The sequence below is a fragment of the Meles meles genome, chromosome 3 (genome assembly GCF_922984935.1).
Source record: "Meles meles chromosome 3, mMelMel3.1 paternal haplotype, whole genome shotgun sequence".
Taxonomy (NCBI): Eukaryota; Metazoa; Chordata; class Mammalia; order Carnivora; family Mustelidae; genus Meles; species Meles meles.
This window is the reverse complement of record NC_060068.1, coordinates 51,654,790-51,678,621: the sequence shown is the minus strand read 5'-3', so window position 1 is coordinate 51,678,621 and position 23,832 is coordinate 51,654,790. Positions and strand designations below refer to the sequence as shown.

At 36.9% G+C, this 23,832-nt stretch overlaps 1 long non-coding RNA gene across 1 annotated transcript in view; it reads right to left on the bottom strand.

Annotated features, from left to right (window-relative positions):
* Positions 1 to 12,782: 12,782 nt before the first annotated feature.
* LOC123938052 overlaps positions 12,783 to 23,832 on the bottom strand; it is a 135,223-nt gene continuing 124,173 nt past the window's right edge. The window contains exon 5 of the long non-coding RNA XR_006817664.1: positions 12,783 to 13,172. This is a non-coding gene — a long non-coding RNA (uncharacterized LOC123938052). The remainder of the gene's footprint in view (positions 13,173 to 23,832) is intronic.

Here is a 23,832-nt window from a genome sequence, read left to right as displayed (position 1 = left end):
TAATCCCAGGACCCTGGGATCATGACCTGAGTGGAAGGCAGTTGCTTAATGACTCAGCCACCCATGTGCCCCAATTAATTGACTTTAAATTAAAAGAGAGAGAGCAAAGAACATGAAATAGGTAGTTGAAAGAAGAAAATATGTCACAGTTATAGCCTGTGACATAATATATTCTATGGGTTACACCTGTGGTTCTCATACTATCGAAACCTCACGAGCAGCATCAGCATTCCCTAGGAACTAAATGGAAATTTTCATATTGTATCCTAATCCTACTGAGTCAGAAACATTGGGAGTGGGGCTCAGCACTGTGATTAATGAACTCTCTGGGTGATTCTAATGCAGGCTAGGATTTGAGAACCACTGTGTTTCAGGACATCAACATAGGACTAAGAAGTGGATGCGGTGATTGATAAAGATAGTGGTTCTCTCCTTTCCCAGAGAGACTAAACGCAGTTATATGGCAGCTGTGAAACTTTAATCGTGAAGAATGTGGGCTGTACTATAATGGACAATAAAGACTGGCTTCTTCAGCCTTCATTTCAACCTTCCAACATAGGTTGGGGTTCTGGAGCTGGGAACTGGAGCGATGGTTTCCTTGATTCACTGAACAGCTCTTGATGCTCTGTTTTGCTTCTGATGGCAAGGGCAGAAGTTCTCTTGGTGGTCCAGCTTTCCAGTGTGATTTGGAAGATCATTCTTGGATGCCCAAATTAGGGGCAATTTCATCAGCTCTACCAGCCACTTTGTAGAATATAATAAATCCTTTTTCTGCTTAAACTTGCAAGAGTATATTAAGTTTTCTGAAACTGATTTTGAATGATAACAGTAGGTGACCTGTTTTTTTCTCTCTGGAAGCTTTTAGCACATTTTCTGTATCTTTTTTTGTTCAAAAATTTTGTAACAATTTGTTCTAAATGTGGGTATATTTGATTCATCTGTTTAGGCATTCAGTAAATTTTTTCTGTATAGAGAACTAAATCTTTGAGTCCCAGAAAATTTTTCTATATTACTAGATTGCTAATTTCCTCCCCTCTCTTTGCTTTTTAGATCTCTTCCAATTCTTTTCTCTCACCGTTTCATCTTCTCTATTTTCCTCCGGGTTTCTTAGAGTTCTTAAACTTTATCCTTAATTCCTTCCATTGAATTAATTTTTCAGCCATCATATTTTTAATTTCTAACTTTTCTCCCTTTTGCCATACTGTTCTTATTTTTTGGGGATATAATTTTTCTTGAATCGTTCCAAAGTTTCTCCCCGTCTTCACTTTTATGACTGACAAATAAAATCATATATATTTAAGGTATACAATGTGATGTTTTGCTATACATACACATTGTAAAACAATTAGCACAGTCAAACTTTTAAACATATCCATCACATCATACAATAACCTTTTCTATCTTTTTTTAATATATACCCTCTCAGCAATTTTAAGTACACAAAAATTATTATCAACTATAGTTACCATGCTGTACATTAGGTCTCCAGGACTCGTTCATATAATTAGAAATTTGTACCCTATGACATTTTTACCCTGATTCTTTCACCCTGATAACCGCTATCTTGCTCTCTGTTACTATGAATTGACTTTTTGACTTTCCGCATATAAGTGAGATCATGCAATATTTGTCTTTCTGTATCTAGCTTATTTCACTTAGAATAATGTTCTCCAGGATCATCCATGGTGTACAAATAGCAGGATTTCTATATTTTTTGATGCAAAATAATATTCCATTTTCAGAGGTGCTCATTCACTATGTTCTCACTTTCCCCAATGGGAGAAATTGTGGATTAAACAGATCTCTCTTGGCCCTGAGCTGTGCTACCTTGGGAGAGGGATGTCACGGGTAAAATGAAGCTGTTCTTCCTACCCTCTTCAACAGACACAACACATTCTTGGATTTTTTGCTTTAACGTCTTCTCTGGACTCGTGGACTCCCACCAAAGTACTCTGATCTGTGCGTGGTTGTTAAAAATCAGCATTATGTGGGTGAATGACAACAGGAAATTGCTATTCTGCCATTTCACTGATCCTAAAGATTCTAATTAGAGGTTTATTTTATTGTTTTTAAAGTTTCTTTCCATTCTTTGAAGTAACTGTTTCCTTCAGTGTTATGTACAATATTTTTAAACCAGTACTCTTCTTAACACCAGCTTTCTTCATGTATATGATAATCCTTGATTTGTGTTCTTATTTGAAAGTAATAAGCAAATTATAAGTCAAGTGAATCTGAGTGGGGCCCATTGAGAGGAAGACCTCACCTTAAGGGCCACTAGCTCTTTTGCTGAAAGAATCATAAATACTAAGATGCCAAAATTTTGCTCCAGGGCCATCCAGTTTCTTCAGGGGAATGAAAACATATTTAACTTTTTCATCTTGAAGAGATACTTGGCTACTTTATTTTCTTCATAGCTTTCATATAGAATGACACTGTGCAATATAGGAGCTATTAGCCACACATGGCTACCTAACAACTGCATTGTAACTCCTCTGAACTGAGATGCACAGAAGGGTAAAATACACAACAGCTTGTAAAGACAGAGTTCAATAAAAAGGAAAATATCTCCAAAATTGTTAGATTTTTATCTTTATTCCATGTTGAAGCAATATTTTAGATATGTTGGGTTAATTAAAATATATCAATATTAATTTCACTGTTTCTTTTTATTTTTTTAATTTGTCTTTGATAATATTCAAAATTGTAACTTTGGCTCAAAGTGTATTTCTACTGTTCAGCACTTACAGAGAGTTTTCCATGATCTTTCTTCAGTTCTGTATCTTCTGCTCTTCATAGTACTCATACCTCGCTTTCTGAAATATCAAGTGTCTCTGAGGTTCTTTAAGTGTGCTCGTTTCCCAGCTCAGCTGTAATAACTCCTTCCAAGTATCCTTGAGTATTTAGCTTTTTTTCCTGCCTGGCTCCAGTCAGTTAATTCCTCCATTTGATCTTTGTTTTCTAAAAATTTATGAGCTCTCACATGTGCTGATGCCCTTCTTCCCATTATCTTTATAATTTGTGGTTTACACTGTTAAATTTCTTTAATATTACTTTCATGTAGATTCATGAGGGGAATCTACGTGGTTTGAACATACTCTGTATGTTGACACAACACATTATTCCACCCTAGAGAACATTCTCTGGATCATATACCTGGGTATGCTTGGCACAGAGCACTAAAAACAATAGAGATTCAGTTTCTAATGAATCTCATACTTGTAAAAGAAAGAAACGATACAGTTAAATGGAAAGTGATGAATACTATTTCCTTATGATGGAGACTATATCATTAAATTACAATTGTAATTGACCAAAAACTGGTTAATTAAAGAAAAAAAGAAAATTTATGAAAAAAAATATTGGGTAGCTATAGAGACGTGTAAAGAAGACTGCAGAAGCAAGCTTGGGAAACTGGTGGGAACAAACAGAGGCTGGGCACGCCGAACCATAGCCAGAGGCATGCCACATAACCAGCCAGGTGAGGACACTGCCATGACCCCACTGAGCACCGTATGACACAGCCTAGGCCAGCACAGAATGGTGCTTGTGGCGATTCTGCCACTCAGAACTGGCTGCTGTTTTTGCCAAACAAATTCTTCCCTGACTGCTTTTTTGCAACTATTAGCTTCTGAGTCAAAGTCCCTGGAGAGGGCACCTGATTATGAAAGCCCAAGTCATTTGCCAGTAGAGAGTAGGAAAGCAAGTATCTGGCATTTTCTGTGAGTGTAATGGGAAGCTCTGTCTTTCCTTAAGATTTGTATAGTAGATCAAAAGCTTCTGCACAGCAAAGGAAACAGTCAACAAAACAAAGAGGCAACCCATGGAATGGGAGAAGATATTTGCAAATGACAGCACAGACAAAAGGTTGATATCCAGGATCTATAAAGAACTTCTCAAACTCAACACACACAAAACAGATAATCATATCAAAAAATGGGCAGAAGATATGAACAGACACTTCTCCAACGAAGACATACAAATGGCTATCAGACACATGAAAAAATGTTCATCATCACTAGCCATCAGGGAGATTCAAATTAAAACAACATTGAGATACCACCTAACACCAGTTAGAATGGCCAAAATTAGCAAGACAGGAAACAACGTGTGTTGGAGAGGATGTGGAGAAAGGGGAACCCTCTTACACTGTTGGTGGGAATGCAAGTTAGTGCAGCCACTTTGGAGAACAGTGTGGAGATTCCTGAAGAAATTAAAAATAGAGCTTCCCTATGACCCTGCAATTGCACTGCTGGGTATTTACCCCAAAGATACAGATGTAGTGAAAAGAAGGGCCATTTGTACCCCAATGTTTATTGCAGCAATGGCTACGGTCGCCAAACTGTGGAAAGAACCAAGATGCCCTTCAACGGATGAATGGATAAGGAAGATGTGGTCCATATACACAATGGAGTATTATGCCTCCATCAGAAAGGACGAATACCCAACTTTTGTAGCAACATGGACGGGACTGGAAGAAATTATGCTGAGCGAAATAAGTCAAGCAGAGAGAGTCAAGTATCATATGGTCTCACTTATTTGTGGAGCATAACAAAGAACATGGAGGACATGGGGAGATGGAGAGGAGAGGGAGTTGAGGGAAACTGGAAGGGGAGATGAACCATGAGAGACTATGAACTCTGAAAAACAACCAGAGGGTTATGAAGGGGCGGGGTGGGGGTGGGGGGGGTGGGAGGTTGAGGAACCAGGTGGTGGGTAATAGGGAGGGCACGTACTGCATGGAGCACTGGGTGTGATGCCAAAAAAATGAACACTGTTATGCTGTAAATAAACAAATAAAAATAAATAAATTAAAAAAAAAAGATTTGTATAGTAGAGAATTCCTCAAACAAGAAATAGGTTGAGATTGGAGGCAGCCAAAAGAAATGACACAGAAGCTTCAGAAGAAATGACATTTCAGAGAACATAGCCAACATTCAGAACCAACATTCGGTATAACTAATAGAAATGTGAATGTTTAGATACCTTTAGAAATATATTCTTCTAAGTTTAGTAGTTGCAAAATAAACAAATGGGCTTTGAGATCTACAACACTATCACAAATTAGTGAAAAGATAAAAAATCTGAAGGCTTAGAAGGAAGAGTTGATACTAATTGGTTCACCTTCTTACTTAATGCAGAAGTCCTTCTGTAAGACCCATTCCAACATTTATAGTGTTGCGGGAGCTCATTGAAATAGGATTTCATTTCAATTCTAAATTCCTAGAAGTGGAATATTAGAAATTTCCTCCTTATATAAGGTGAAAATGTCCTTCTTATAACATCCACCCATGAGACCTAGATCTGACAACTCTAGCTACTCAGAACACAGCAGAGTAGTTAAAGGTTTTATTTTAACTACTGGGGTCAGACCAATATTTGATCCTGGCCTTGTTTCTTAGTAACTGGGTGACCTCTTTAATTCTTGTTTTCTACATCTGAAAAATGAGGATTATAACAGCATCTACTCTAAAGAGTTATTGTAAAGTTTAAGAAGATAATTTAGTGTTTAAATCAGTAGCCAGCACATAGTGAACATTCAAAAAAGGCTGGTGATGATAATGATCGATTGATTGATATGAACAGTTCTTCTGAAATTAAATATCAGCTGCCATGGAAATTTAGAATGATATTGGAGAAAAATAGTTGTAATTCTGATTTTACTGATTCCTTAACCTAAAAGAAGTTACCATGTTATTTTTTTTTTTACAAAATGAAATATTTGGATTAAGTTTTCTTAATAAGATGCCTTTCAGCTCTAAATTTCTGAAACTCTATATGCACTACGTCATCTGTTTTTATTACGAACATTACCAGTATCATCAACTATACCTCATGTATCTTGATCAACAGATGTACCATAACCTTTATCATCTTTCCTCAGCAATGCTTGTCAGTGTTCAGCCAATTATTTTATTAGTAGGTTTCTTTCTTCTACAAAATTCTTATCCATATTTTAAAAATTGAAAACAGAGCATAAGGCCATACATACGAAATATAGCAGTATGAAGCATTAACTCTTTGTGAAAAGAAACTAATCTTACAGAAGCAAAATTTGACAATTGGCATTGTAACGTTTCATCTTTTTTTAAAAAAGATTTTGTGTATTCATTTTAGAGAGAGAGAAAGAGGGAGTGCGGGGTGTGGCGGTAAGAGCACGGGGGGAGGGAGAGGGAGAAAGAATCTGAAATGGACTCCACACTGAGCATTAGACCCTGATGCTGGACTCCAACTCACAACTCTGAGATCATGACCCAAGCCAAAACTGAGAGTGGGAGGATTAACCTACTGAGCCACCCAGGCACCCCCATTATGTTTTAAATAAAGGTCTTAGATTCCTTGATATATATACATATATATTTTATATATAGTCTATATGTTTGATCCCACTCATCTATAAACTCCATGAAGACAAGATAAATATCAACTTTGTTCACCACTGTACCCTGGTACTTAGCAGATTATACATGCATGTGTACACACACACACACACACACACACACACACACACACGATGAACTGAAATCTTGCAGCATTTGGGCAACCCTAACTCTACCTCTAAGCAAAGACTGGCATTTTCCTTTTCAAGTGTTGATCTTGGTTTTGGGGAGTGGTGTTATTTAGAATTTTGAATGGTAGTTCAGAAAAATATGGTGCTATATATTTTGCTAAATTAATTTAATCCAACCTTTACAGCCATTACCAAACCTTTGAGAAGTCAATGTTGCATACTCTTCCTATGATCAAGAGTTTGGAATTGTTGACTTAGAACTGGGCATAAGTAGCCAGAAATTGCTCTTGTAGAATACCCCCTAATTTTGTTTTGGAGAGAAACTAAGTGTGGATGAGGACACTGAGAAAGAGAGATATTTTGGGCCGCAGGGCCATCATTACGCAGATAATACTGAGCTTTATTCAGCCATACACATCTCCCTTTCCTCTAGACCAGATGGTGAAATGACTCATCGATTCCACTGGCCAGAAAAACAAGGGAGATAGAAGAGGAGCTGTTATAATCCAGATAAAAATGGATGATGTTTCAGAAGCAAGGGGAAAATATTTCTAGGCAGGGATGATGGTACATTGATAGTACTTCTTAATACTTTACATTCCTTTTCAGATTCACAGCATGAGTTTCATATTGCTTCTAGGATTCCTTGGTAGTTCTGACCAGGAATTCTTTTTATATTCATCACGTATGTAAGTTGCAAACATTTTTGACTTTCAAACAACTTACTTTACTAATTTCTTTTTTTAAAGGCTAGCCATCAACCTTCAAATGTGTGACTTTATTATTTTCCTTGAAAATCATCTTTCAAATTTTATGTGGAACATATTCTATTTGAAGATATGGTTAGAATGAATGTGTAACTCTTTTGCTAAATAACTGGGGAAAGTGACTACTGAATAGGTAGGATAATGAGGTAAATAATTATGGAATCTGATAGATAAAAATGAGGAGTGAACGATAAAGAAGGTGTTGGTGTATGCTTGCTTTTTTGGTTGCTATTATAGGAGATGATGCTGAGTCTGTAGGAGCTTTTAGATATATCATCACAGAAAATCTTGACTCTTGCATCCTTCTCCCAAGATCTGAAAAAAAAATTGATTTCTAGGAAATCAGACTCATCTTTCACTAGAAATTCAGCTTCTAATGGAAGAGAAAGTAAAAATAACTAGGTAGGATTTGTTCTGTACTATTAATGGCAAAACTGTATCTCTGAATCTGACTTCCTATTCCATTTGGTCCCAAATCCATTAACCTGAGCCTCCTTAACTAGTTTCAATCGTATTACTCCTCAATCCTAAAACATTCCATTGCTATATATTCCCTGGGACACCAGGTAAAATCTTTCACTTGCGCACTTAGGAGCAGTGCTACACAGCTGAGCCTACTTTCCTGTTGTTATTTTGTGAGTATAATTTCATGTTCTATGCTAGATAAGCTAAACCTTAAAAAAAAAATCTACTTATTTGAGAAGGGAGGGGCGGAGGCAGAGACAATCTCAAGCAGACTCCCTGCTGAGGATAGAGTCTGACTCAGGGCTTAATCCCATCATCCTAAGATCACCTGAGCAGAAATCAAGAATTGAATGCTCAACAGACTGAGCATGACCCAGATGCTTCCAAACTAAACTTTTTCATAAAACATACAAATTTTCATGATTCTATAAACAACATAGCTGACACTGCTGTACTATAGTGGGCATCTTCTATTTTGTCCTCCTGACATCTATTTCTCCTTCTTCTAACAATAATATCTACTTTTTATTGGGGAAGTATCACCCCTCATTGTATACAAACTTGGCGGGTTCTTCAGTCGAGATGTTCATCCCAGCTCTGGTCAAGGAGTGGACACATTACTCAAGGTAAACCAGTCAGATTTTGGAATTTGAATCTCAAGCAACATAAGAATAAAACACAATTAGAGCTGATTCATTAAGGTAATAGTGTCTATTAAAGATTGTCTATTATCTCCCACTTTCTTGACACCCAAAGCTGCTATTCCACATCTTTTCCAATACAAACTTATTCAGCTTCTCTGTAATTCTATCAGTTAAACCATTATCCACCTAATAAATTCCCTATCTGCTTAAGTTAGAGACAATTTCTATTGCTTGTAAACAAAGAATACATGATGGACCCAATGGTAGGCAGAATAATGGGCTCCTCCTCAAAGATGTCCATGTCCTAATCCCTAGAGTTTGTGAATATGTTATTCTACATGGCAAGGAGGAATTAAGTTGCAGATGAAATTAGGATTCAGCTGACTTCAAGATGGAGATTCTTCCAGGTGAAACTAATGTAACAACACAGTACTTAAGTGGGGATGAGGGAAGCAGAAGAGTCCAAAAGAGAGAGAACGCATCTTGATTAAGACATGACCCACTATCGCTGGCTGTCACGGCCCGCGTGACAAATCGACCAGGAACGCGAGGGTAAGAGACTGATGAAAAGAAATGAAAGAGACAAAGAGATGGGGGCAGGAGGAGCACCGGGGATGATTTCCACCAAATGCCGAGTTTATTCAAGGCAGCAAGGCATTATATAGCCAACAGTAACTATTTTTAACTGATTGCAAAAGAATTTACTACATGCACAAAAAACCCTCCAGACTTCCCCATTATCTACTTCTCACGGTCTAAATGCAGACTCTCCAAGGCCAGTGGTCTCTGTCTTCAGATAACTCCTTAACCAGCTGCACTGACTCCAAAGTAACTCAAAACATGTAAGAAGTAACAACAAACCTGAGAGTGATTCATAAGCTGTGCTGGAACAGCAAGGACCAGTTATGAATTTATGACCCCAACCAAATTGCTCTCATCTAACAAGTAAACGTGTGGGAAATTGCGTAGGCGAGCGCACAACACATAGCACAGACCCTTTCTCAGTGCTACTCAACTTTTCCATCCTAAACCTTTCGTTAGGCTATTCGGACTTTAAAGGAGACACAAGTCAGGGCCTGGTTTGGTCCTCATCTCAAGCCTTATCGCGGCCTCCCACAGCTGGCTTTAAAGGTGGAAGGGGACTATGATCCAGTGAATGTGGGTAGCCTCTAAAAAAGTTGGAAAAGGTAATAAAATGGATTTTTCCCTAGAGCCTTCAGAAAAACACAGCCCTGCTGACATCTCCATTTTTGGCCAGAACTATATTGGACTTCTGACCTTCAAAATTGTAAGATAATAAATATGCATGGTTATAAGGCACTAATTTTGTGGTAATTTATTACAGTAGCAGTAGGAAACTAATAAAGACTGATAAAATATGTATATATAAAACCTATATATCTTTCAAGGCAAATAATGCTTTCTCCATGAAGTCTTTTATTTTAAATTACTTTTTAGGTGTGAAATGTCTCAAACATCTGTATGAATTGAGAGAAATTTATCATGAATATACATCTTTACCACCCAGTTTTGCCAAATTATAAAATTTGCAATATTTGTTTGGTATTTTTGGAATCAAATAAAATGTAACAAAGTTCCCTTGAGGCCCCTCTTCCCTAAATGTACCTCTTTTTTTTTCCATTTTATTTATTTTTTCAGCATAACAGTATTCATTGTTTTTGCACAACACCCAGTGCTCCATGCAACCTAAATGTACCTCTTAAACTGAATGTAACATTCCTGTGTATACTTTTCTTAATTTTATTTATATCTAAACAATGTAACTTTTCTTCCACATTTTCACCTCTATAAACCTGTCAGTTAATCATTCAGCAACTTACTTCTTTTCACTGGAAATTGTATTTTTTTACTTTTATTCATGATGAAATATATAAATCTAATTAATTTTTTTTTAAAATTTTGGTATCTGGGGCACCTGTGTGGCTCAGCCAGTTAAGCATCTGCCTGCACCCCAGGTCTTGATCCCAGGGTCTGGAATCGAACCCAACGTTGGGCTCCCTACTCACAGGGGAGTCTGCTTCTCCCTCTCCTTCTTACTCTGCATACTCTCTCTCTCTTTCTCTGTGTCTCTTGAATAAATAAATAAATCTTTTTAAAAAATGGTATATGATAGTATTTAAACTAAGTAGCAGTAACAAACACCCTCAAAATAGAGTGGCTTGGGCACCTGGGTAGCTCAGTAGGTTAAGGGTCTGCCTTTGAACAGGAATGAACTCAGGGTCCTGGGAATGAGCACTGCATTGGGCTTCCTGCTCAGCAAGGAGTCTGCTTCTCCCCCTGCTTGTGCTCTCTCTTGAGCTCTCAAATAAACAAAATCTTAATAAATAAATAAATAAATTGGCTTACAGCTAAGTAAAAGTATAATTTTTTTCTCACATGATGATCCAGAGGTGGGTGATACAGGCTATTCTCCCCTCTTCAACATGTGGTTTCCATCTGTGGGATGAAGACAGCTCTATTCTAGCTCTTCCCCTCTTCCCAGACAACTAAGATGGTAAGGATAGGAGTAAGGTAGTTCCATCGGTTTTTTAGTATAACTAGGAAATGACATACATTACATCAGCTCATATCCCATTGCCAGAACTTAACCACAAGTTTACACTCAACTGTAAAGAAGCTAGATAATGTAACCTCAAGCTCAGCAGAAAAAGGCCCAGCAACTATTTGGAAGTTTTGTTTCTAAAAACAGGAGAAATCTCAACATTCTCCTTTCATTAAAATACACCTAGTAGAAAGGAAATCAAGGAGAAACGGAACATGAATCCAATCAACCGACAGAACCCAGTTGCCACTGATAAAGCACTCTTCCCATCAACAGCAGAATACACATTGTTTTGAAGTGTACAAACATTTACCCAGAAAATCATATCTTGGCTCATAAAACAATATGAACAACTGTAAAAGAGTGGAAGTCATGCAAAGTACATCCTCTAGCCATATGGAATTAACCTAGAAATCCATAAAAGAAAAAATGACAGGAAGATCTTTAAACATCTGGAATTTAAAATACACTTCTAAATTCATCAAAGAATAATCCTCAAGGGGAATAAAAAATGTTAAACTAAATGAAAATACAATGTAGCAAAATCTGTGGGATACCACTAAAACAGTACTTAGAGGAAAATTAATAGTATCAAATACTTATATAAGAAAAAATTTCAAATAAATAATCAAAGCCTCCTCCTCAAGAAACTAGAAAAAGAACAGAATAACTCAAAGCAAGTATGAGGAAATAAATCATAACATAAGACAAGAACATTAAGACAAGAAATGAGTGACATTGAAAGTTTAATTGTCTATGATATACAATATTGTCTATAAGAAGATAGAGAAAAATCAATGAAAATTAAAGCTACTTCTTTAAAAAGATTAATAAAATTGATAAATCACTACTAAGACTGACAAGGAAAAATAGAAGACATGAATTACCAATATCCGGAACTCAAGAGAAGAGATTACAGACTTTGTGGAAATTAAAAGATAATAGAGGATCACTACCAAAAAACCTCCACACACGTAAATTTAATAACTTGATAAAATGGACAAATTCTTAAACTAAAAGATAAAATATATAATGAACAGTCCTATAACTACTAAAAAAATTGAATTAGTAGTTTAAATAATCTCCCCCCCACCAAAACCTCCATGCCAGATGGTTTTAATGGCCAAAGCTGGAATAATTTAAAAAAAAAAGCAGTATTGTTTATAGTTAAGAGTATAAAATAGATATCTGAGCTCATATTGAAATAATAAATGATTAAATAAAGTAGTAAGTGGGAGAGAATAGACAAATCTGTGCAGAAGAATTCCAAACAATTTCTGATGAAATTTGGAAGTCCAGGGTTCATGAGTGGAATGGCTAAGAAGGAATTCTTGAGACAATTTTGGTGCGAAAGAGGTGTTTTTATTATAGTATGGAGATAGGACCCATGGGCAGAAAGAGCTGCACCTGCAGGGTGAGGGGAGGCTCATTATATATTTTCAGTTTTGTGGAGGGAGGAGTGGTAGAGATAGTGTAGCTTTCTAAGGAACTTCTGTATGCTGAAAGCAGGGTCTTACAGGACCATGAAGATTTAGCTATTGTCAGGATAAGGTTGCCTTTAGTCTTTAGTGAAACAGAAACATTAAAGCATTAAGGCAGTCATGAACTCCTTGAAGAATGTCATGTTCTGCTTGTCTCAGGTATCTATCAGTGGGCTGTAACTTGTAAGGAGATTTAATTTAAATGACTTTTTTTTTTAACCTTTGTTCTCCTCATCAATTTATGTAGATGCTCCACCCTCAATGATGGGTAGCACAACTCCCCACTCTTTAGGTGTAGTTTATGCACAGTGACTTCCTCTAAAAGAGTACTCCACCGAAAGTGGGGAATAAGGTGTAACTTTACAATGGAGAAACCTGACAAACACTAAGTCAGACTGATAATCAAGCTCAACATCAATATTCATAGATCATTTGCTGATAGTATGCACCCTTGATACAATGTTATGAAAATAACACTTTACCTATGTGGTCTTCCTCCAAAAAGCTTGTAACCCCAGTCCTATGAGTAAAATAGAAGAGAAAGAAGGAAGGAAGGAAGGACGAAGGAAGGAAGGAAGGAAGGAAAGAAAAGAAAGAGGAAAGAAAGAAAATAGGAAAGAAAGAAAAATAGAAGACAAATAATAATAGTGGGGCATCCTATAAAATATCTGACTAGTACTCTTCAAAATTGTTGAGGTCATCCAAAATAAGTAAAATCCGAGAAACTGCACAGCTCAGAGGACCCTAAGAAAATATACAACAAAATGTTATGTTGTACCCTGGATGTGATCCTAGAATAGAAAAAGGACATTAGGTAAAAACTAAAAGCATCTGAATAAACAATAGGCTTCGGTTAATAATAATGTATCAATGCTGGCTCACTGTCAGAAATGTACCATACTAATGTAAGATGTTAATAATAGGGAAAACTTGGTATGGGGTGTATGGAACGCTCTGTGCTATCTTCTCAAGTTTTCTGCAAATCTAAAATTGTTCTAAAACATGAAGTCTATTTAAAGAAAAAGATAAAAAATAGAGGGGAAGAAGATCAAAATCACTAGAAAATGTGGGAAAGATAGAAACAGAAAACTCGCAAAGAGGATATAAAAATTTCCCTTAATTATATGAAAAGCTGTTCAATTCCACTCACGTTTAGAGAAATGCAAATTAAAACATTTCTTATTTTGTCTTTTCAGAGCATTTTTTTCTCTTCTGGAGACTATGGCCCCTTTCGTTAAAAAAAGTGTTTTTCTACCCAGCTGCATCCCTGTGGTTCTAGTTTAAACTATCCTAACCACTAGAAACATAGTAAGCACTCAGTCATTGTTGGCTAACCAACTGTTATCTGACTTGTAGCAGAATCCACACTTGAGAAAATTTCTATTCATGGTTGGCTTGAGACTGAAACATGGCCCTCCTCCTAGGGCTGGGAGATTGGAAAGAGGTTAATAGTCACTAGAACGATCATAATGGACGCAGCAATGCTGGCAGAAGAGTTATACAAATATTAGGACACACTCTATTATACATATAATATGTTGGGATGCTATATTGGATCAAGCCCAGGATATATGATATGCAAATGCATGGGGAGGCATCTGCCACTGCTCTCCTTTTCCTGCTCCCATGATTGATACCTATCACATTGGCCACCACCGTGAAAAGTTCAGACTGGTATTTGATTTATAGGCCAGCCATCGGGAAAATCTACTAAAGGACTTCCTCCCAAGCCCCCTTCATCTCTACCTCTGTCTCTGCCCTCTTTCACACACAATTTGTTCACCATAAACTCAAGACATATTTGGGGAAGAATATTTCACTTCAAAGGCTGCTTGGGCCACATTCATCTCTGTCCTAGGCCCTGAGACGATGCTCATTGGTAGGTTTCACAGAATTGAGCTATCTACCTGGTGGTGGGTGTGGAAGTCTAACTCACAACATCATCCCCAGTTCTTTTTTTCTTAGTGAATTATGGTTTCTCACTTTGCTTATAGGTGTCTTTTTGATTTCTAATATTCTAGCTATGGTGGCTTAGTTTTAGATTCCAGCATAGAAATCTCTGGATAGATCAGCTTTTGCAAGTAGGCTCAAGGAAAGGCCACTAATAACAGTCAATTTCTAGGAGGCCTGTGACACTGCTTAAACCTAAGCCACCCAGTAGACTAAGGGAGATATCAAAATGTGAATTTATTAACTTCAGATGAAAAATAATTGCCATAGAAAATAGAAGACCCACAGTTGGAATGAAGAACTTATTCTCCCTCTGTAGTCAAGGTACATGTGATTAAAAGGTTGCCTGGTGAACACAGGAATTTAAACAAGAGTCAGTAGATCAGTCAAATGTTTGTTATTATCAGGGCGGATGTGTCTATGTCTCCACAGACATAGTTTTACCAAGGTACTCAAAATATGATGCCTAAAACTCCCTCTCATCAAGAACCTGTTGGGATGGATACCGCCAACATTATTCCCTAAACTTTCCTTTGTGTCTGCTGTGAGGGACCCCAAACTACCCTCTCAGACTCTCCTTGTCTAGGTTTCCTTGACTGATCTGTCAGGTATATACGTAAATATCACCTTTACATTATAGCTCTGAAGGCCCAGAAAATTGTCTCTTTTGCAGGAGGATTTGGCCCATCAAAGATAGGGTAATTACGCTCATTTTGCAGTTTTTCTCATGAGGCAATCTATTTCCTTCATTTTCTAAGTTCTTGAGGGCCACTTCTATATATAGCTCTCAATACACACCACATCCAGCTTCTGACAAGCACAGCACTTTCAATTTGTTGCCATATGGAGAAAAACTTATAAGAAACTGATGGAAAATAGCCTTAAAAATGTATCTTTATATCATGAAATGCATTAGACAGGTGCAAAAATGTTGAGTTGCCAAGTTAAATTAATTACAAAAGATATGTATGTTAAGTAAAGCAGACATTTGTTCCTAGTCTAGATGGCATGCAATCCTTTTGGAACATTCCTCATGTTTTTTGCAGTTTAACTGATTTTAAATATTAGAAGCATTTTTATCTTAATAAGTGTATAGAAGTAATTAGCATTAGATAAAGTTAAATTTGTTTCAAGAATGAGTGAACAATGTCCTAAAATCCTTTTGTGAAAACCATGGCCTGTATTTGAGTGAAAGACCCAAACATATTGAGAGTATAAAAGAAACTTTATTATCAACTAAAAACTATGTGGATGATATTGTCTGCATATTATTTTTCTTAAAGTCTCATGTAAGAGATAGTGCCAAATCTCAATTATTTTTCAATTAGTCAAAACTTAAAATTATGAAGTGCCACCAACTCCTTTGCAATTTATATTTTGACTATTAGCCAAGTTACTTCATTTGTCACATGGCTTTTATTTAGAACATTTTTCTAAAAGCTTACAATGTTAGTTGTACTAATAGCTTGTCTGCTAGAAGGGTCCTGGAAAGGAAGACATCCTTCTATCTTGTTTTTTGGTTCACACAGACCAAAATTCTGACTCTGCAGCCTGGAGAAAAACTATGCTTTTGGGTTCACATAGAAACTGGCTCTATATTTAAGCTAGTAACTCCTGGACAGTCACTCTGAGGGTCCCTAGGTAGGGAAGATGGTGTTGGTGGTGGCCGTGAGATAACTGGTGTTAGTCTCTTTATACCATTCTTTTTGCAAGTTTGGCTGTGGGTCTAGTTCTCCAGCCTTTACAACAATTCTGTAGCCCACAAATCAGAAACTTCCATTCTGTTTAATCCTCAGAGTCAGAGTTTGTCGCTACAAGTAAGAACTCTTGACTATAATGTACAACTGTAGATATAGACCTGGAGTTTCAGAGGCTCTGACATGAAAATAGGTTGTTTGAAAATGAAGTTAGCATAGACGAAAGAATGGCTGAGAGATCAAGAGTTAGAGACAGGCTGAGGTGTTTTTTTTTTTTTTTTTTAAGATTTTATTTACTTATTTGACAGAGAGAGAGATCACAAGTAGGCAGAGAGGCAGGCAGAGAGAGAGGAGGAAGCAGTCTCCCTGCAGAGCAGAGAGCCCGATGCAGGGCTCGATCCCAGGACCCTGAGATCATGACCTGAGCCGAAGGCAGTGGCTTAATCCACTGAGCCACCCAGGCGCCCCGAGACAGGCTGAGGTTTGATGAGTGCTTGGATCCAGACCTTTTTTGAAGCTGCTATGAACAGATATGTAAGCCAATAAATACAATCTTTTTTTTTCTTTATTCACATCATTTTGGGTTGGATTATCTGTCGTTGCACTTGAAGGCATTTGATTAATGTAGGTTCTTGGTTAATATCTATGTCTGTATATTTATGGAGTGTCAAAGAATTTGTGGGTGTTTTAAAACCACAACAGTCACATGGGGAGTAAGTGACAGAGTTGGAATTCAAACCTGGGGAGTCTGAATCTTACCTACTATGCCAAATCAGTATATGTGTGCCAAAAATTATAGACATTAAAAATAATATAGAGACATACTTTTCAAGTTTTCTCTTTAACATCAGAAATCTTTAAACAAATGTATTTTTCAAAAAGTAAAATATACTTGTATATTTTACTTTTTTTTACTATATTTGCTATATTTTTTTCAAAAAGTAAAATACTTGTATGCATATATATGCACATAAGTAAAGCACATTGTTCAAAAAACTCCACATGATGAAGGTAGGATCCGGGTTGGAGAGGTAGGAATGGAACTCTGCCCACTCAGCTACACTCCTAACCCTGAAAATCCCTTCTGCATCTCACAGGAAACTCTAGGTCTCCTTAGCATGCCCATATGAAACTGTCTCTTTATACATGAAAATCCAGGGTTAGGTCAAAATGTTCAATATACAGTATTGGTAAGAAAAGCAAGTTAAAAAGCGGTAGATGCACTGTGGTCCCACCATTGTTAAAAAAGTAAGAATCCCCATTTATATTTGAAAAAGAATTTAGGAAGAATCATAAAATAGTAATGGACTAGTGGGTTTGCAGGTGATTTTAGTTTTTTAAAATTTTTATTTTTTATTTATCTGAATTTAGTAAGATTACTTTCGTGTACAGGAAATCAAGGCATTTTTGGCTGTTAAATGTAACCTTTCTGCGAGATGACTCCTCCTATACTTCAACACTGATCTCATTACCTTAAAGTAAATCTTTGATGCTAAAGCAAATTAATTTTTCAAAGTTATGAGCAAACTGAGAGACATAGTGATGCCTGGGAAGTCATGCATTTAGCAGTATTAGCAGCATGCGGACACTCAGGGGTATTCCAATTCTGAACCAAAGTTAGAATTCTTAATTCTTGCCTTTTTTTCTATTGAATAGAAACCCCAAATTTGCTTCATAGTTCTTGGACTAGTCAAAGAATAGATGCCCTTTTCTGAAACATGGCTTTTGAATAGGTACCACAGCTTTTTGATGCAAATAGATAATTTATTCAAAACAGAGGCCTCATCTCCTCTCATCTCTCTCATCAGTGCCCTTTGCAGTCTCACTGAGATAGACGTTCAGACAGTCATTGGATCGGTTCTGGTTCAGTGGTGGACAAAATTAGCCTATATGCAGATAGCATCCTTCCACATTTGCATGAATAAGAGAAAATCTTTATCAGGACTTTATTAGCACCACTAAAGATTTTGCCTCTCTGATTAAAAACTGTAGGTTTTAAAACTCATTGACATAGACTGAGAGACTCAAATTCCATGTTGTTTTCCCCTTCAACATGTTACATCCGGATGTGTATATTTAAAGAAAGCTGTAATGAGAAAACTCCTGGCATCTTGGAGCTGTAAGGGATCTTAGAAGTCATATAGACTTGCTGGTAAAGAACAGGTGCTACAAGGCTGTGGCTTGTCAGGGTTACACAATACAAAAATGGGATTATAAGCCTCCAGCTCTTTTCACTTTGGGGCCGTTTTGTTCAATCACACCACACTACTTATTATGAGAGCTTCCTGAAAACTTCCAAATGGGCTCAAGACCTCTGGCATTTCCATGTAATGATATTTTTCTCTTATAGGAACATAGAATTATTAGCTCATGACCATTGTTCTTTGGCAAAGTATGCCAGGGTCAATGGGCCCTGTCTGAAAAGAAGGCTATATGTCCGCAGTGAGGGTACATGAGTAATATCTGTGCAACTCCTGCAATGAAGCTGTAATTGAATATGTCATTGAGGTCATAGTTTTGCCTAGTGGGTCAGGATACACCCTTTGTTTATGTGAAGGTCCCAGAGACTTGGTTTTAGAAACCAAGGAAAAAAATTGTCTGTCATATACTCCCCGATTGCCAGCTAAGAGACCTCAATCCTGGGCTCAGTACAGCCAGACAGATGAAGCTTCTCACCTTCAGGCAGAGGAATGGAGGTGATGTGGTTGTTGATTGGGAATTCACAGGGTTTGAAGGAAGTATGAAATGGTCTACAGTGTCATGTTAATTCCTTCTCATTGTAATAAACAGAAATTTAACCCAAACGGGGGGTAACTCCAAGTTTGGAGTTAAGAGATCCTTACAACCACTGTGTGATAGAATTATATGAATTCAAAACCAATTTTAGGGACACCTGGGTGGCCCAGTCAATTGAGTGGCTGACTCTTGATTTCAGCTCAGGTCATGATCTCAGGGTTCTGGGATCAAGCCCCATGTTGGGCTCTGTGCTCAGTGGGGAGTCTGCTTGAGATTCTCTCTCTCTCTTTCTCTCACATAAATAACTAAATCTTTCAAAAAAAATTTAAAAAGTAAAAACGTAACTTTACTTCATATGAGTCTCTTCTTGGTTCTGTGATGTTAACACAGATGAGGGCAATGAGGCCCGGAGAAATGAAGTGACAGGCCTTGATCACAGTTCTGGCTCTACATGAGGAACCACTCCTCAGGCCCTTAGTCTGTTGTTGATGAAGCTGTAGGGATCTTATAGACATAAAAAAGATCAGTTCAGAGGAACATAAAGATTAAGCCACAGAAAGTGTTCTGTTAAGGGCAAAAATCCCATCACCTACACAGTCAAAACGCTGTCCTCACAGAGGCAGGGATGTTCTTCAGCTAAATTTACTGAGTGGCTTCTTTTCATTCTAGCTTTTGGGCACAACTTTGTAATTTTTGGAGACTATTTTATTCTCTCAGCTTGTGTAAAAAAATGAAAATGTTTATTTTTTAAAACTGTTTCCAAAAAGGGAACGAATGCTTTTCATACTGTTTCATGTGTCATTGGGGTATTAGATTAGAAAGCAACTGGCTTTTGACATGCCCTCATTATGGCTGATAGACTTTAAAAGCAGTACAACTGGAAATGAAGGTCTTCCACCCCACGGGGAAGTGTACTTTCAAGTTCTGCTGCAAAATCTTTTAAAGCATCTGGAGACAGGTTCACAGATTGTCAACCCACAAAGCTGTCTGGATGACCTTGCCACATTAAAGCGACGTAAAGCAGAGTACTGTGTTCGTAATAACCAGCAGACTGAGATGCAAGTGTACTGGTTAGAACATGTGATGGCTTTCACTTCTATTCATACTTCAAATTACTCAGAGACCCAGTTCTTTTAGGTTTAGTTCAATCTCATCCAGGTTCTACAATTTCCATGGCTGATTTAGCAAAATAATTACTTTTAACCCGATAAAACAAATTCCCAAGGTATTATTCATTCTTTCATTTGGTATTCACAACAAATACTTATTAAGTTACACATTGAACTGATCACTGTTTGGAAATCTTGGCCCTCTTATGGGGTGCCTTAGGTGGCTCAGTGGGTTAAAGCCTCTGCCTTCAGCTCAGATCATGATCTCAGGGTCCTGGGATCGAGCCCTGCATTGGGCTCTCTGCTCAGCAAGGAGCCTGCTTCCTCCTCTCTCTCTCTCTCTCTGCCCGCCTTTCTGCCTACTTGTGATTTCTGTCTGTCAAATAAATAAATAAAAAATCTTAAAAAAATTTTTTTTTAAAAAAAGGAAATCTTGATCCTCTTCTTCAGTTTGTGTCTTTCTATGTACACTTCCCTCCATCTAGATGTCTCCCCACCCTCTTTCTTTCCTATCTAACTCCTCCTTATCCTGTATACTCTTCTCTGAAAAGAATTTCTTAGCACACAAAAGTACTTTGCTGCCAATAATTTTATTTACTCCCCAATGGGACTAGGCGAGATCACTTGGGAAGAACATGTCACGTGAAAACAGAAGAACTGATTTGTAAGGGATGCATGAAAGAAGGAATGCCTGCCAGGGAGATGGAGTAGGGGGGATGGCAATGCAGGAAAGAAGCCAGGAAAAAAGTCAAGGAAGGACTGTTTCCAGGTGCAGAGCTTGGTCAGCCCTGTTCACTGCTTCGGAGAAGACAACTAAGTTAAGTGAAAACCATTATTGGTCTGTATCTGCTTGTAAGCACATAGAGTAATATTGGAATGATTCATAAAAATCTAAGAACAGCGTTGTCCACAAGGGAGAGTAGGCCCTGGGCCGATGAGGGATATGGGTGGAAGACTGACCATTTTTTTTTTTTTTAAGATTTATCTATTTATTTTAGAGAGAGAGAGAGCACAGACAGGGAGAGGTAGAGTAAGAGAGAGAGAGAATCATAAGCAGATTCCCTGCTGAGCATGAAGCCCAATGTGAGGCTTGATCTCATGACCTTGAGATCACCACTTGGGCCAAAACCACGAGTCAGACACTTAACTGACTGAGCCACCCAGGCACCCCAGAAGACTGACTTTTATTTTTTGCATACCTTCTAAAGTTTTTGAGTTTTGAATTATGTGAATGTAATACATATTCAGTAAATTAAATTAACATTGATTAGACTAACTATAACTCTCTTATTAATGTTCATAGCAAATTTGCAAAATATACAAACTTCCAAAATTTTCATAAGCAATTAAAATTGAGTTTAATGGGTCAAATGAGCTAAGCAACACTTACATGAAATTTGTGCAATGACTCATTTGTAAAAATTGGTGAAGTGTACCAGGAATACCAGATTTATGTATACTAATGAGCGATCAAAGCTTTATGTTCTTCATGGAGTTTGTCTAAAAATTAAGATGTTTTAAAAAGACAGCTTTCTGTTTGGGGACAGGAAGCAATGAAAATATAGAACTTTTTGCTTTCTAAGATATATTTGTCAAAATGTTTGTATTCAAAAGATCCCATCAGATAAGATAAGGACTTTTTCTTGTTTATATGTGGTATATTTTATGATTATGGATTCTTAGTACTGCCTATTGAAAAACTTCTTTCAATGTGCTGGGTACATGTGGTAATTTCTGTGTATTAAAGATTTCACCATGTTTTTATTCAATTTCTTGTAGTTGGTATTGCTTTCTGTATCGAGACCCCCTTGTGGGGTCATAGGATGACACCCAACCCATCAAATCCTCCTTTTAGGGCTTACCTATATCAAAAGAGAAGATTGTTTTTCACTGATTTTAGTTGAGGAGACTGAAATAAATTCTAATTAAAAATCTTTTTTGATAAAAATCCAAAATTTGGAAAATTCCCTGAAGTTCAGTAAAAATCTAGTACCTCTTCTTTTTAAGAAGTATATAGAATATTCTTTTTTATACTGACTTTTCTAAGGCTTCCAAAAGGATTTTTCAAGAACCTAATACTTAACTTTTTAAAAGTAATATTTTCATCAGATGGTTAAATTTCATACTTTTACCTAAGAGAAATCCTTCAGGTGTATAAATGGATGTGTATTAGATTTCAATTTAGTAATTCCAAATGGTGATAATCCATCTTCAAATAGTTTTATAAAGCCTATTGGGCATATATGAGGCCTTAAGAAAAAACATGTCAAAAACCCAAGATTTGAGTCATTCACTATTTCAAACAAAATTATAATAACAGCATAATCTACATTTTATTAACCATAAGAGAAAATAAACTGATTTTCAGATTTTGTTTTTCTTTTTAAGATAAAGTCCCTTTCAAATATTTTTCATACTATTTATCCTGAAAATCTGTTTCCCCAATTGAGTTAGGACAGGCTGTGCTATCCTGCAGTAACAAACTAATCCTGGACTCTCTGTAACGTAACACAACAAAGGTTTATTTCCTGTTTATAAAAATTCTAATCCAGGCAGCTTCCATCCTGTGGTTTTGCCATCTCAACATGTGGTCTGGATTGCTGTGTCAGAGGCACCTTGAACTCCACTTACAGATCATTGACCAGAATCAGTTCCACACCCACAATCTAACTATAAGGAAAGTTATAAAATGTTATTTTTCTGAGGCTCAGAAAGAGAAAATGAACACAAAGATCGCCTTTGCTGCAGTTTTAAGTGTAAATCCTTTGAGAGTACTTTTTTCTAGTGCCAGATATCCTTGGAAAAGAAGAACAACCTCCAAGACTGAAACCAAATTAGAGCTGTTACTCATCTCTGATTCCTTCTCTTCATGATGGAAAATATTACAATGACCATGTATTTACATACAGTTGGCCATCCAATCATGGGATTTGTGAACATCCCGGGTTTATAACTGCCTTCAAGATTTAATGTCAACCTTTGTTTTATTTTGACTGGATATTGCAAATAAGGAGGGAACAGAGATGTAAGAATGTAGCAGTTTATGGTATTGCCAAGCAGAGAGATAGTCTCTCATCATGACTTTAGTTTCCCTTTTGAAAATACTACCATCAAAACTGATGCAAGCCTCTGATAATAAATATAAAACTTAAAAGTTTTATTGCATTAAGCATTTGATGGAGTTGAGAGCCTACATTAACAAAAATGAAATTATATCTAATAAAAATACTCTATAAATGTCACAGAGATAAATGAGGTATTTTCATAACTTAAAATTCTCTCTCTTCTGGGAGCATTTCAAATATAAAATGAGAACCAAAATTGTCCCCAAATTTTATAGTTTCCAGCTACTTTAAACTCTACCAGAAAGATTTTTTTTTAAACAAAAATTTCCTTTCTGAACTTTAAAGTGTCGTCTGAGAAGGCTGAAATATTTGATGTTGGTTTGCTATATTAATGTGAAGACATCCTGGGCACAAAAGAGAATCAAAGGCTATATATCTAACCTACTTAGACTTTTCCTTGGCACACAGGGTACTTGTAACAGACCATATAGCTGTCATTTGAGGTCTGTGGGTTGACCTACTGGGTACCACATAAGGGTTATATATGGTAGCTGGCCTGGCAGGTCTGAGCATTGGTATAATATTTATGAGTTCCAGCTTTGCTCCTAGACTCTTTATAGTCTCAAATAAGTAACTGGTGAAATCCCAAAAAGTAACTTTATTGTTGGAAGTAATGCAAAGTTTTACTTTAGTCAAAATAATAAATACACAGAGAAAGAAGCAAGAAAATAAACCTTTTAAAAAATTCCACAAAAGAGATTTCTTATCTCACATTACTATTAAAAACATTGATGACTGGGGGTTGCTGGGGGGAGGTGGGATTGGGAGAGGGGGAGGGGGCTATGGA